The 7,500-nt window shown below is 41.1% G+C and overlaps 1 non-coding gene across 1 annotated transcript; it reads left to right on the top strand.

The window, feature by feature from the left end:
- The first annotated feature begins 2,122 nt into the window (after window positions 1-2,122).
- On the top strand, window positions 2,123-2,241 carry LOC123687374. Its single transcript, XR_006749103.1, has one exon. It is a non-coding gene; the product is annotated as a 5S ribosomal RNA (ribosomal RNA).
- Window positions 2,242-7,500: the final 5,259 nt, after the last annotated feature.

Raw genomic sequence — 7,500 nt, 5'->3', positions numbered from 1 at the left:
AACACGCCTTCCAAGTCGGATCACTCGGACTTCGATCTGAAAATCTCCGGACTCATTTTTATGAATATCCCCAGTCAGTAAGAACGTTATTTCGCCAATATATACCAACAATAAACCATATTCCAATAGCTGAACCAAAAATATAATTCCCGATCCAAACGTTCTGCATCGCCCAACGCGACCACCTTCCCTATATATGTCAGGAGAGCACAGGGTTCCCCTCCAGACAACACTTACGCTCTATCCCCGACTCTCGGTCGATCGATAGGCCAGGTCAGCGGTGTCTGTTTCGGCCGAAGCTCGGACTTTGGTCAAAATGTTCCGATACAAAATTTGAACCAAGATAGATACAGATATGATTCCTTCTTAAATATACGTTGATTATCGAACAGAATATGGTAAATATTTTGCGATGACCGAGGATTTCATGAATTTTTTTTTTTTTTCGAAAAAATTTTCTATTATCGGAATTTCCTCAAATTTCATTTGGTTGCCTCCTAATGCTTATTAAAAATGATAACCAACAATCAGAATCATTATTTATCATTTATTTCAATTTTTATAATGAAAAACGTTCACGTCCTTTCGCGCCTCTCGATCGTCGTTTACGTGATGCATCGGTCAGCCCTAGTTTACGTGGTGCATCGGTAAGATCGAGTTCACGTTCTGCATCGGTCTGCCCGAGTTTACGTGGTGCATCGGTAAGATCGAGATTACGTGGTGCATCGGTAAGATCGAGTTCACGTTCTGCATCGGTCTGCCTGAGTTTACGTGGTGCATCGGTATGATCGAGTTTACGTTCTGCATCGGTGTGATCTAGTTTACGTTGTGCATCGGTAAGATCGAGATTACGTGAAGCATCGGTATGATCGAGTTTACGTTCTGCATCGGTCTGGACTCTGAGATATATTTTCGACGTGAAAATGTTCCGATACAACTTTTGAACCAGGATAGTTAGAGAGATGATTTTTTCTGGGATGTACGTTGATTGGGGAATGGATTGGGGAAAATAACTTGCCATGACCGAGGTGTTCTCGAATTTTTTTTTTTTTTCGAAAAATATTTTCTGATTTTGGATTTCACTCAAATTTGATTTCGTTGCCTTCTAATGTGTTCTAAAAGAGTAAATCAGTAATCAGAATCGAAAAATATTTTTCGGATTTTTTTTTTTTTGAAAAAAAATTTTCTGATTTTGGAATTTCCTCAAATTTGATTTGGTTGCCTTCTAATGTGTTTTTAAAGCGTAAATCAGTAATCAGAATCAATATTCATTGTCGACTTTAATTTTTATAAGGAAAAATGTTCACGTCCTTAAACGCCTCCCCATCATTAGCCCGAGTCCAAGTCGATGTCAGTCCCGAGCGGACGGTGTCAGATACTACCTATCGCCCCGGTCTGGACTTGGCGAGGTATTTCGACGTGAAATGTTCCGATACAACTTTTGAACCAGGATAGTTAGAGAGATGATTTCTTCTATGTTGTACGTTGATTGTGGAATGGATTGTGGGAAATAACTTGCCATGACCCAGGTGTTCTTGAATTTTTTTTTTTTTCGAAAAAAATTTTCTGATCTTGAAATTTCCCCAAATCTGATTGCGTTGCCTTCTAATGTGTACTAAAAGAGTAAATCAGTAATCAGAATCAATATTCATTGTCGACTTTAATTTTTATAAGGAAAAATGTTCACGTCCTTAAACGCCTCTCCATCGTTACCCCGACTCCAAGACGATGTTAGACCGGAGCGGACGGTGTCAAATGCGACCGATCTCCCCGGTCTGGACTTAGCGAGATATTCCGACGTGAAATGTTCCGATACAAAAATTTAACTGTGATAGTTAGAGAGATGGTTCCTTTTGTGATGTACGTTGATTGTGTAATAGAATATGGAAATAAACTTGAGATGACCGAGGTCTTCTGGGATTTTTTTTTTTTTTCGAAAAATATTTTTCGATTTCGGAAATCCCTCAAATTTCATTGAGATATGTCCTAATGTGTTCTTAAAGCTTAAATCAACAATCAGAATTAATATCCAAAAGTTATTTCATTTTTTATAAGGAAAAACGTTCACGTCCTTTCCGCTCCCAAAAAGTGAGATATCATAGAAAATATCGCTATATTTGTTGTTTACGGCCATACCACGCTGAAATTGCCAGTTCTCGTCAGAACACTGAAGCCAAGCAGCGTCGGGCGCGGTTAGTACTTGGATGGGTGACCGCTTGGGAACACCGCGTGCTGTAAGCTTTTTTTTTACGTTCTGCATCGGTCTGCCGAGATAACGTGGTGCATCGGTATGATCGAGTTTACGTTCTGCATCGGTAAGATCGAGATTACGTGATGCATCGGTAAGATCGAGATTACGTGGTGCATCGGTAAGATCGAGTTTACGTGGTGCATCGGTAAGATCCAATTCACGTTCTGCATCGGTAAGATCCAGTTCACGTGGTGCATCGGTAAGATCGAGATTACGTGGTGCATCGGTAAGATCGAGTTTACGTGGTGCATCGGTAAGATCCAATTCACGTTCTGCATCGGTAAGATCCAGTTCACGTGGTGCATCGGTAAGATTGAGATTACGTGGTGCATCGGTAAGATCGAGTTTACGTGGTGCATCGGTAAGATCCAATTCACGTTCTGCATCGGTAAGATCCAGTTCACGTGGTGCATCGGTAAGATTGAGATTACGTGGTGCATCGGTAAGATCGAGTTTACGTGGTGCATCGGTAAGATCCAATTCACGTTCTGCATCGGTAAGATCCAGTTCACGTGGTGCATCGGTAAGATCGAGATTACGTGGTGCATCGGTAAGATCGAGTTTACGTGGTGCATCGGTAAGATCCAATTCACGTTCTGCATCGGTAAGATCCAGTTCACGTGGTGCATCGGTAAGATTGAGATTACGTGGTGCATCGGTAAGATCCAGTTCACGTGGTGCATCGGTAAGATGGAGATTACGTGGTGCATCGGTAAGATCGAGATTACGTGGTGCATCGGTAAGATCTACTTTACGTTCTGCATCGGTCTGCCCTTGTTTACGTGGTGCATCGGTAAGATCGAGATTACGTGAAGCATCGGTATGATCGAGTTTACGTTCTGCATCGGTCTGCCCGATATTACGTGGTGCATCGGTCTGCCCTAGTTTACGTGGTGCATCGGTTTGGACTTAGAGATATATTTTCGACGTGAAAATGTTCCGATACAACTTTTGAACCAGGATAGTTAGAGAGATGATTTTTTCTGGGATGTACGTGGATCGGGGAATGGATTGTGGGAAATAACTTGCCATGACCGAGGTGTCCTCGAATTTTTTTTTTTTTCGAAAAAAATTTTCTGATTGTGGAATTTTCTCAAATTTGATTTGGTTGCCTCCTAATGTGTTCTAAAAGAGTAAATCAGTAATCGGAATCGAAAAATATTTTTCGGATTTTTTTTTTTTTCAAAAAAAATTTTCTGATCGTGGAATTTCCTCAAATTCGATTTGGTTGCCTCCTAATGTGTTTTTAAAGCGTAAATCAGTAATCAGAATCAATATTCATTGTCGACTTTAATTTTTATAAGGAAAAATGTTCACGTCCTTAAACGCCTCCCCATCATCAGCCCGAGTCCAAGTCGATGTCAGTCCCGAGCGGACGGTGTCAGATACTACCTATCGCCGAGGTCTGGACTTGGCGAGATATTACGACGTGAAATGTTCCGATACAACTTTTGAACCAGGATAGTTAGAGAGATGATTTCTTCTATGTTGTACGTTGATTGTGGAATGAAATACGGAAAATAACTCGCCATGACCGAGGTGATTACGATTTTTTTTTTTTTTCGAAAAAAATTTTCTGATCGTGGAATTTTCTCAAATTTGATTTGGTTGCCTCCTTATATGTTCTAGTAGCGATAATCAACAATCAGAATCAAAATCCATGGTCGGGTTTGATTTTTATAAGGAAAAATGTTCACGTCCTTTTTTACAACCCCGACTCATTGACGATGTTAGAACCGAGCCGGCGGTGTCAGATACGACCGATCGCCCCGGTCCCGATCGTCATTTACGTTGTGCATCGGTCTGCCCGAGATTACGTGGTGCATCGGTATGATCGAGTTTACGTGGTGCATCGGTATGATCCAATTCACGTTCTGCATCGGTAAGATCCAATTCACGTTCTGCATCGGTAAGATCCAGTTCACGTGGTGCATCGGTAAGATGGAGATTACGTGGTGCATCGGTAAGATCGAGATTACGTGGTGCATCGGTAAGATCTACTTTACGTTCTGCATCGGTCTGCCCTTGTTTACGTGGTGCATCGGTAAGATCGAGATTACGTGAAGCATCGGTATGATCGAGTTTACGTTCTGCATCGGTCTGCCCGATATTACGTGGTGCATCGGTCTGCCCTAGTTTACGTGGTGCATCGGTTTGGACTTAGAGATATATTTTCGACGTGAAAATGTTCCGATACAACTTTTGAACCAGGATAGTTAGAGAGATGATTTTTTCTGGGATGTACGTGGATCGGGGAATGGATTGTGGGAAATAACTTGCCATGACCGAGGTGTCCTCGAATTTTTTTTTTTTTCGAAAAAAATTTTCTGATTGTGGAATTTTCTCAAATTTGATTTGGTTGCCTCCTAATGTGTTCTAAAAGAGTAAATCAGTAATCGGAATCGAAAAATATTTTTCGGATTTTTTTTTTTTTCGAAAAAAATTTTCTGATCGTGGAATTTCCTCAAATTCGATTTGGTTGCCTTCTAATGTGTTTTTAAAGCGTAAATCAGTAATCAGAATCAATATTCATTGTCGACTTTAATTTTCATAAGGAAAAATGTTCACGTCCTTAAACGCCTCCCCATCATCAGCCCGAGTCCAAGTCGATGTCAGTCCCGAGCGGACGGTGTCAGATACTACCTATCGCCGATGTCTGGACTTGGCGAGATATTACGACGTGAAATGTTCCGATACAACTTTTGAACCAGGATAGTTAGAGAGATGATTTCTTCTATGTTGTACGTTGATTGTGGAATGAAATACGGAAAATAACTCGCCATGACCGAGGTGATTACGATTTTTTTTTTTTTTCGAAAAAAATTTTCTGATCGTGGAATTTTCTCAAATTTGATTTGGTTGCCTCCTTATATGTTCTAGTAGCGATAATCAACAATCAGAATCAAAATCCATGGTCGGGTTTGATTTTTATAAGGAAAAATGTTCACGTCCTTTTTTACAACCCCGACTCATTGACGATGTTAGAACCGAGCCGGCGGTGTCAGATACGACCGATCGCCCCGGTCCCGATCGTCATTTACGTTGTGCATCGGTCTGCCCGAGATTACGTGGTGCATCGGTATGATCGAGTTTACGTGGTGCATCGGTAAGATCCAATTCACGTTCTGCATCGGTAAGATCCAATTCACGTTCTGCATCGGTAAGATCCAGTTCACGTGGTGCATCGGTAAGATGGAGATTACGTGGTGCATCGGTAAGATCGAGATTACGTGGTGCATCGGTAAGATCTACTTTACGTTCTGCATCGGTCTGCCCTTGTTTACGTGGTGCATCGGTAAGATCGAGATTACGTGAAGCATCGGTATGATCGAGTTTACGTTCTGCATCGGTCTGCCCGATATTACGTGGTGCATCGGTCTGCCCTAGTTTACGTGGTGCATCGGTTTGGACTTAGAGATATATTTTCGACGTGAAAATGTTCCGATACAACTTTTGAACCAGGATAGTTAGAGAGATGATTTTTTCTGGGATGTACGTGGATCGGGGAATGGATTGTGGGAAATAACTTGCCATGACCGAGGTGTCCTCGAATTTTTTTTTTTTTCGAAAAAAATTTTCTGATTGTGGAATTTTCTCAAATTTGATTTGGTTGCCTCCTAATGTGTTCTAAAAGAGTAAATCAGTAATCGGAATCGAAAAATATTTTTCGGATTTTTTTTTTTTTCGAAAAAAATTTTCTGATCGTGGAATTTCCTCAAATTCGATTTGGTTGCCTTCTAATGTGTTTTTAAAGCGTAAATCAGTAATCAGAATCAATATTCATTGTCGACTTTAATTTTTATAAGGAAAAATGTTCACGTCCTTAAACGCCTCCCCATCATCAGCCCGAGTCCAAGTCGATGTCAGTCCCGAGCGGACGGTGTCAGATACTACCTATCGCCGAGGTCTGGACTTGGCGAGATATTACGACGTGAAATGTTCCGATACAACTTTTGAACCAGGATAGTTAGAGAGATGATTTCTTCTATGTTGTACGTTGATTGTGGAATGAAATACGTAAAATAACTCGCCATGACCGAGGTGATTACGATTTTTTTTTTTTTTCGAAAAAAATTTTCTGATCGTGGAATTTTCTCAAATTTGATTTGGTTGCCTCCTTATATGTTCTAGTAGCGATAATCAACAATCAGAATCAAAATCCATGGTCGGGTTTGATTTTTATAAGGAAAAATGTTCACGTCCTTTTTTACAACCCCGACTCATTGACGATGTTAGAACCGAGCCGGCGGTGTCAGATACGACCGATCGCCCCGGTCCCGATCGTCATTTACGTTGTGCATCGGTCTGCCCGAGATTACGTGGTGCATCGGTATGATCGAGTTTACGTGGTGCATCGGTAAGATCCAATTCACGTTCTGCATCGGTAAGATCCAATTCACGTTCTGCATCGGTAAGATCCAGTTCACGTGGTGCATCGGTAAGATGGAGATTACGTGGTGCATCGGTAAGATCGAGATTACGTGGTGCATCGGTAAGATCTACTTTACGTTCTGCATCGGTCTGCCCTTGTTTACGTGGTGCATCGGTAAGATCGAGATTACGTGAAGCATCGGTATGATCGAGTTTACGTTCTGCATCGGTCTGCCCGATATTACGTGGTGCATCGGTCTGCCCTAGTTTACGTGGTGCATCGGTTTGGACTTAGAGATATATTTTCGACGTGAAAATGTTCCGATACAACTTTTGAACCAGGATAGTTAGAGAGATGATTTTTTCTGGGATGTACGTGGATCGGGGAATGGATTGTGGGAAATAACTTGCCATGACCGAGGTGTCCTCGAATTTTTTTTTTTTTCGAAAAAAATTTTCTGATTGTGGAATTTTCTCAAATTTGATTTGGTTGCCTCCTAATGTGTTCTAAAAGAGTAAATCAGTAATCGGAATCGAAAAATATTTTTCGGATTTTTTTTTTTTTCGAAAAAAATTTTCTGATCGTGGAATTTCCTCAAATTCGATTTGGTTGCCTTCTAATGTGTTTTTAAAGCGTAAATCAGTAATCAGAATCAATATTCATTGTCGACTTTAATTTTTATAAGGAAAAATGTTCACGTCCTTAAACGCCTCCCCATCATCAGCCCGAGTCCAAGTCGATGTCAGTCCCGAGCGGACGGTGTCAGATACTACCTATCGCCGAGGTCTGGACTTGGCGAGATATTACGACGTGAAATGTTCCGATACAACTTTTGAACCAGGATAGTTAGAGAGATGATTTCTTCTATGTTGTACGT

Source organism: Harmonia axyridis, chromosome X (genome assembly GCF_914767665.1).
Source record: "Harmonia axyridis chromosome X, icHarAxyr1.1, whole genome shotgun sequence".
Classification (NCBI taxonomy): domain Eukaryota; kingdom Metazoa; phylum Arthropoda; class Insecta; order Coleoptera; family Coccinellidae; genus Harmonia; species Harmonia axyridis.
Note: the sequence above shows the minus strand (reverse complement) of the source record. Positions and strands in the feature narration are given on the sequence as shown.